Genomic DNA, 7,835 nt, shown 5'->3' with positions numbered 1-7,835 from the left:
TTTGTGAATTATTGTTGACGCATAGCCTGTAGGTAGACAGGAACATGTTGAAATAAGGAAAACTTCACATCAAATTAAATCATACAATGACAAAATAGCACCTGCTTCTAAAAGGTCAGAATCATAATAATTAAATCAATTGAAAAATATCCAATTTACAATATGAATAAAAAACAATTTATTGGAAAAGTACACCCCCCTCCCCTGCCAATTAGACAGCTCTAGCTCTGTCCAGGGGGTGAGACAGACCTCTGCAGAAAGACCACCGATTCCCCACAGAGAGCAGGGGACCAGCTCTGCAGCAATGCTGACAGTGGTCAGACTTTTCTACCTAGGTTGTAGACTTTATGGGAAATAAGATTTAGTAGCAAAAAAGGACAAAGGCGGGACAAAAAGCATTCATTTTGCTATCTGAGAATTAGAAGAGGAGATACAATCCAAACAGCAAAAGAGAACATCTCTTACATCCCCCTCTTCGCCCACATTCTATGAAAACAGACAGTGTTCTCCCCGGCCCCTTTTAGCCATTTAGGCTGACAGGTCCCCTTTAAATGGGGTCTTTGCAATATTTCATTTTTTTTTTTACATGCTGATCCAGTTAGTAATACATTATCTGTATGAAGGTAATAAGATTCCCTCACCAGCTTCCCCCCCCCACCCCACGTGTCTCCTTGATTTACTTATCATATAAGCCTTTCACATTGCAAAGTAAATGATTACTTTACCCTGGGATATTTTGCTTAGCTTGGTAAATGAAACTCTGCTGGCTTCAATTATCCAACCATGTGCAGGGAAATAAATTGTTTTAGATATTATCTGTTTTATCGGCTTCCTCAGGAGAACATTATCTATGGAAGAATCATACAACTTGACTTGAATAATAATAATAATAATATGCTCATCTATCCTGACCCAAGAGAAGTCTAGTAGCCAATCATGTAGCCCAGACTGATTATCACATGATCGTGTTAGGGGTGATTTTAAACCCATATAGTCAGGGAATATACCAACAGTTCCACATAAAAGAGCTCCTGGCTCATTACTCCTACGTATAGCTCAAAACAGATACATTAGCATTTACAGTACAGAACGATGTCATCTCACTGGATGACATTTGAGAGAAACCAAAATACAGTTTATGTTCTGATGCTTCCTCAGGGGACTCCATATGAGATGCTAGACTGCTGCACAGTGCTGTCAATGGGTCAGAGATGAAGAAAGACATGAGTTCAATGGAGTACGCACCCTACAGTGCAATTGTGTATGTCATCAATGATATATAGTAAATATAGGACCTGGGTGAACTTCCAAGGTATTAGATAATCTTTCTTATCACATAGGTACTGGAAAAACAGCATAGATAATACATATAAGTGCAGGGTGAACATCCAAAGTGTTAGATAAGCTGGTCACATAGGTACTAGTAAGCAGAGAGGTCCATGCTCAGTCTGTTCCTTGTAATCTTCAGACAAAAAATGTGAGGAGGAGAAGCCACAGAGGGCTCCTAACTAACATGGACATATTTGAAACCTGTTCTGCATAGGGCCAGCCCTCCTACACCTACTTTACAAATGACAGACTTGGTTATCCTGTTTCGCTCAAACTGCAGCTGCACTGTAGAGGAGACAGCAGAAGCCTTTGAAGCAGTAACAGATCTACACCTGTAAGTGACAGAATCCAGATCGTAGAGTGAAAAGAACAAAATGACAATTAACTCATGTGTAATGCAAAGTATGAAAAACATTGGCAACAAATCCCCCTGTTCCATAAACTACCCTGGACAATCTATACATGGACGACACACCTGAGAACTAGCTTCAAATTCCTCCTCTGGGCATCTGGCGGTTTCACTGGTCAGCAACCTGAGAGTTACAAGAAAAGATGTTGATTACAGGTTAATAGTGACAGATAGAAGCCCTTCCACCTGTAGGGTGACTCAGGGACAGATTGGGGGAATGAGTTTGCTCTTCTCCCTGCAGGGTGACATAGGGACAGAATAGTGCAATGAGTCTGTTCTTCCTTCTGTAGGGTGAAACAGGGACAGAATAGGGAAATAAGTCTGTCCTTCTTCCTGTAGGGTGATATAGAGACAGAATGGGCTTTGAGCTTGCCCCTTACTGGGTGACACAGGGACAGAATGGGGCAATGAGTCTGCCCCTTGTGGGGTGACATGGGTGTAATAATGTACTAACAGTGAAACTTACATTCCCTGAGGATCACAGTGAAGCCCTTCGGGGATCACAGGTAATATTTCCATATAATCGCTCTGGAAGTCCATTACCGATGTTGAAATCTAAGGAGAAGACAAGTTTTTTTAATTTATTCATTTATTGATTAGGGGAAAGGTACGCAGTCTGCTGAGAAGTCTACAAACACTGAATATGAAATATGAAGGAACAATGGAATGGTTAAAGACAGAGGGGTGTATAAATTTTTACATTTTCCTGATCCTGAACCTTAGAAGTTTAGAAGTTGGGTTTGATCCTGCAACAATTTTTTTACTGCTTTGTGAGGTAGAAACAGGGGGATTTGTTGCTTTATTGGAGGCACTTGACAACCATGGAAGTGGTTCTTCTATGAGTAAGAGAACTTCTGCCTTTGTTTTGGTCATGAAAAAGGGTTGCTATAGGCAATGGTGGTCTTTTTTTATGGTACTGGCACCCCTGTACAGGGCCTAGTATAGAGTGAGGGACATTTGTAGGTACCTGCTGTGGGGAACTGAGGTGTCCGTAACCATTCTTGCCCCAATGAAGGTAGCAGGGTAGTGAAGGAAACTTTGTAAGGCCCTAACTACCCTCCGTTAATAGGCCACACCACCTGATGCACCAACGCGTGGACATAAACATAAATTTAACTTAGCCCTACGTCACCAGATCTCGCACTGCAAAAAAGGACCAGCCAGGAGCCTCCCAAGATGCGCAACGTAGTTAACCAGGGGGCTTCATGCACCCATTCTGTCTTGATCACTAAGGCCGTGGCGATCAAGACAGAAGATGGTGGTGCTTCATCAAAAAAGGGTGTTGCATTAAAAAAAATGCATTTTTTTACTTTATTTAAAAGGGTTGTGTACTCTTTTATGTAAAGTAAAAACTTTAAGTTCAGGTCCGCTTTAAGCTAAATTCCTCCTTTAAAACGCTCCATTCTGTACAGAGCACACTACAAAGAATTTGTTTAGAGGAGGGCTCCCCCTAGAGGGCATAATCTAGCTAGCTCTATAAGGAGAATGCTACAATGAAGTTGTTTAGAGGAGTTAGAGAGAAGTTGTTTAGATATCATTAGAGATAATATAATCTAGCCAAATCAGTGCGGACAAGGCTAGAATCAATTAAACAGAGGGAAAATTGTACAATTATTTTATTAAAATAAAGTTAGTATGAATTTAGGAATAAATTGCTGCACCCAATTGTAACCTTGTTGTAATCTTGTTAATAGCTATAGAAATTACATTTATTTAAGCTAAATTCCTCCTTTAAACCATTCTATCCGATTATGTACAGAACATAACTCACCATTCTATGTACAGAGCAGGCTAGAATAGAATGGGTGAGAGGCCAGCACTTTGCCTCATTTATCTCACTGCATTTTATTTGGCCTTCCTCCAACTACTCCATCCTAGGCTGCTCTGTACATCTCTGTACGCTCCGCACAATGCTTGTCCCCCGTTATTCGACGAAAGGGAAGGGCAGATGTGACGGGTGGCTAATATTTATATGCCTACCCATGGCATGGCACATCTGTCCCCCGTTTGAAGTGCAGCTTAATGCTGTGGGTCTCTCTCAGCATGTGCCACTACCTTATACATGCACAGTGGCTTTTTCATCCTGCACATGCACCCTAGCCACATTAGGACACCGAAAACTCACCTACTTAGGCTGGCTGCTGTTCCATAGACAGCTTCCATTACTGCTGCTGCTACTGCAGCTACCACAAGGGAACTGTGTACTTTCCTCTTCAGGTAGGAATCAATAGTACCTTTTCGAAAACCTTTGTATTATCTCCTATATTTCCTATATGAATTTTCATCATCACAATAGTATTTATTCTGATTAGTAAGATTAGACTGTGGACTGTGGCAATAATCTAAGGTGTTGCTGTTTCAGTGACACTTGCTTACAAATTGGCCATTACTAATATAAAGTGTTATCATCAACTATAGTAAAACAGACTTTTATTTAACCTCCTGAGCGTTACACTAAGGTCTAGATTTCTGTACCAAAAGTGATCCACTGTTTTTCATGAAATTTTTTTTTTAAATTGTAGACCTGTAACTTACAGAAATATGTCCGAACAGGGGTTCTAGTAGATAATATGAATATTAAAAATGTATTTACTTTTATTTTATTTTTTTTTATTTTTTTGTATTTGATTGGATACTGGAGTTTGTATTCAATCCAATACAAAATGAGCGTTTGAATTTACCAGTTATGTACTTTGTATTAATTTTATATTATTTTGTATTGGATTGGATAGGGAGTTTGTATTCCATCCAATACAAAATGACAGTTTGAATTTACCAGTTATATACTCTGTAATTATTTGAATTATTTTGTATTGGATTGGATACAGGAGTTTGTATTGAATCCAATACAAAATGAATGAATGAGTTTCAATTTGAATTTCCCCCACACGCGCCGACGTCATCACGCACGCAGGGAGAAGCCGTCCGGTTTTTTTTTCTCCACCGGACGGGTTCTCGTTTCAGAGATCATCCGGCGCTGGAAAAAGAAGGACGTGGACGATCAGCGGGACCAGGTAAGAAGCTGGCCGGCATCTTACCGGTCCTGCTGGCACCCGACGAAGGCACCCGACGCTGGAGAGGGAGATCGACGGACGACGATCGACGGAGGACGACGCTGGAATACGAACACGACGCTGGATGAGCACAGCGGGACCAGGTAAGTAAGGATGGGAAAAAACTCGGGGTTAACCATCGTAGACATTTTTTTTTGCCCGTACGAAGGTCGGGCTTAACGGCAAGGAGGTTAAACATCACAACTTTTTGTATTGGACCCCACAGACTCCCCTTCATTTAAAGATACTGGTTTAGAACTCTCCTACTTACCTAACTCCAACATCTGAGTGAAATGGACAAATACAAAAATCTTGGGACAAGTAAGTTCCAGACCTTATTTTAGTGTTGGTCAAATATCACACTATTCGACTCGACAGCTATTCGATCGAATAGGGAGATATTGTTTGGGTGATCGAGTGCACAATTTGAACACCATTAAAGTCAATGGTGGGAGAATTCGGGTTATTTTTAGGGACTGTGAAGAACTGCAAGAGCAATCAGGGGAGTAGAGCTGACAGCTCCGCTTCCCTGATTGCTCTTGTAGCTCTTTACTAGTTGTATATGTTCTTGGATAGAGTTTTTCTATCCAAGAACACAGGGAGTCCTCTGTTCCTGGATAAAGAAACTCTATCCAGGAATAGAGATAGTGCTCCCTGATTGACTGAGGAAAGCTTTCCTCAGCCAATCAGAGAGCACTAGAGGTTTTGAATAGGGAGACTTGTCCCAATTTAACCTCCAGTGCCAGGGATCGCACACTGTTCTCAATAAATGCTGGCCGCGGCCGCATTCATTGAAAGATCCCTGGCACTAGAGGTTAATAAGCTCTAGTACCACGGCTGCATTCATTAAAAGATCCCCTGCACTAGAGGTTAATTAACCTCTAGTACCGCGGCCGCATTCATTGAAGGATCCCTGGCACTAGAGCTTAATTAACCCCTAGTACCGCGGCCGCATTCATTGAAAGATCCCCGGCACTAGAGGGTAATTACCTCTAGTACCACGGTCGCAATCATTGAAAGATCCCTGGCACTGGAGGTTAATTAACCTCTAGTGACGCGGATCGCACACTGTTCTCGATGAATGCTGGCTGAGGCTGTATTCATTGAAAGAATCCCGGCACTAGAGGTTAATTAACCTCCAGTGCCGCGGATCGCACACTGTTCTCAATAAATGCTGGACGCGGCCACATTAATTGAAAGATCCCCGGCACTAGAGGTAATTAACATCTAGTGCAGTGGAGTGCACACTGTTCTCAATGAATGCTGGCCGAGGCCACATTCATTGAAAGATCCCCGGCACCAGAGGTTGATTAACCTCTAGTGCCGCGGATCGCACACTGTTCTCATTGAATGCTGGCCGTGACCGCATTCATTGAAAGATCCCCGGCACTAGAGGTTAATTAACCTCCAGTACCGCGGATCGCACACTGTTCCCAATGAATGCTGGCCGCTGCCTCATTCATTGAAAAATCCCTGGCACTAGAGGTTAATAAGCTCTAGTACCACGGCTGCATTCATTGAAAGATCCCCTGCACTAGAGGTAATTAACCTCTAGTACCGCGGCCGCATTCATTGAAAGACCCCCAGCACTAGAGGTTAATTACCTCTAGTACCGCGGTCGCATTCATTGAAAGATCCCTGGCACTGGAGGTTTATTAACCTCTAGTGACGCGGATCGCACACTGTTCTCAATGAATGCTGGCCCCGGCTGTATTCATTGAAAGAATCCCGGAACTAGAGGTTAATTAACCTCCAGTACCGCGGATCGCACACTGTTCTCAATGAATGCTGGCCGTGGCCACATTATTGAAAGATCCCTGGCACTAGAGGTAATTAACCTCTAGTGCAGCGAATTGCACACTGTTCTCAATGAATGCTGGCCGCGGCCACATTCATTGAAAGATCCCCGGCACCAGAGGTTGATTAACCTCTAGTGCCGCGGATCGCACACTGTTCTCAATGAATGCTGGCCGCGGCCGCATTTGTTGAAAGATCCTCGGCACTAGAGGTTAATTAAGCTCCAGTGCCGCGGATTGCACACTGTTCCCAATGAATGCTGGCCGCTGCCACATTCATTGAAAGATCCCTGGCACCAGAGGTTAATTAACCTCTAGTGCCGCGGATCGCACACTGTTCTCAATTAATGCTGGCCGCAGCCGCATTCATTGAGAAGATCGCTGGGGCACTAGAGGCTAAATCGGGACAAGTTTCCCCATTCATTCACCTCTAGTGCTCTGTGATTGGCTGGGGAAAGGAAAATCCTGATGACGCTTGAGCTGTCATCAGGGTTTACCTTTCCTCATCCAATCACAGAGAACTAGAAGTGATGAATGGGGAAACTTGTCACCATTTAACCTCTAGTGCCCGAGTATCCCACACTGACAGGAGGATTCCCACGGCTGTGCAGCTCTGGCAATCATCCTGTCATTGTGGGATAACCTGTAAAAAAATAAAAGTTAGTTACACAAATCACACACATTCAATTTATTACTTTAACAATAAGTTTTTTGTAACACATTTTTTTACACGCAAATTTGCTGTCAAATCCCGTGTTTTTTGGGTCTGGTCTATCCGAATTCGAACAGCCATATTCAGGTCGAGAATAAGGACAACCCGAATTCGAACACCAACACTACTCACTTTACCGAATAATATTTTAATTGTAAGACACATGCATGGTTACATAAAAATTATATCTCACCCCTTTCTAGAGAACACTTTTTTCAAGTACAGTTTAGAAGTTACATAGTTACATAGTAGGTTAGGTTGAAAAAGACATAAGTCCATCAAGTTCAACCACTAGGAAAATAAACATATAACAGATGTAAAAACCTATAAGACATAGTTGGTCCAGAGGAAGGCCAAAAAAAACCCTGGTACAATTTGCTTCAACAGGGGAAAAAAAATTTCTTCCTGATTCCATGAGGCAATCGGATGTTCCCTGGATCAACAGTCACTGTTATTTTTACTTTAAAGCCTTAATACCCAGTTATATTCTGTGCTAGAAAAACATACAGCTTTTTCTTAAAGCAATCTATAGTAGT

At 42.3% G+C, this 7,835-nt stretch overlaps 1 long non-coding RNA gene across 1 annotated transcript in view; it reads right to left on the bottom strand.

Moving 5' to 3' along the window:
* Positions 1-7,835, bottom strand: part of LOC140326464 (uncharacterized) — a 48,555-nt gene that overhangs the window by 31,250 nt on the left and 9,470 nt on the right. Inside the window, exons 2-3 of the long non-coding RNA XR_011919876.1 lie at positions 2,205-2,293; positions 1,805-1,862 (exon numbers count right to left, since the gene is read on the bottom strand). This is a non-coding gene — a long non-coding RNA (uncharacterized lncRNA). The remainder of the gene's footprint in view (positions 1-1,804; positions 1,863-2,204; positions 2,294-7,835) is intronic.

The sequence above is a fragment of the Pyxicephalus adspersus genome, chromosome 3 (genome assembly GCF_032062135.1).
Source record: "Pyxicephalus adspersus chromosome 3, UCB_Pads_2.0, whole genome shotgun sequence".
NCBI lineage: Eukaryota > Metazoa > Chordata > Amphibia > Anura > Pyxicephalidae > Pyxicephalus > Pyxicephalus adspersus.
This window is presented reverse-complemented; position numbering and strand designations above follow the sequence as displayed.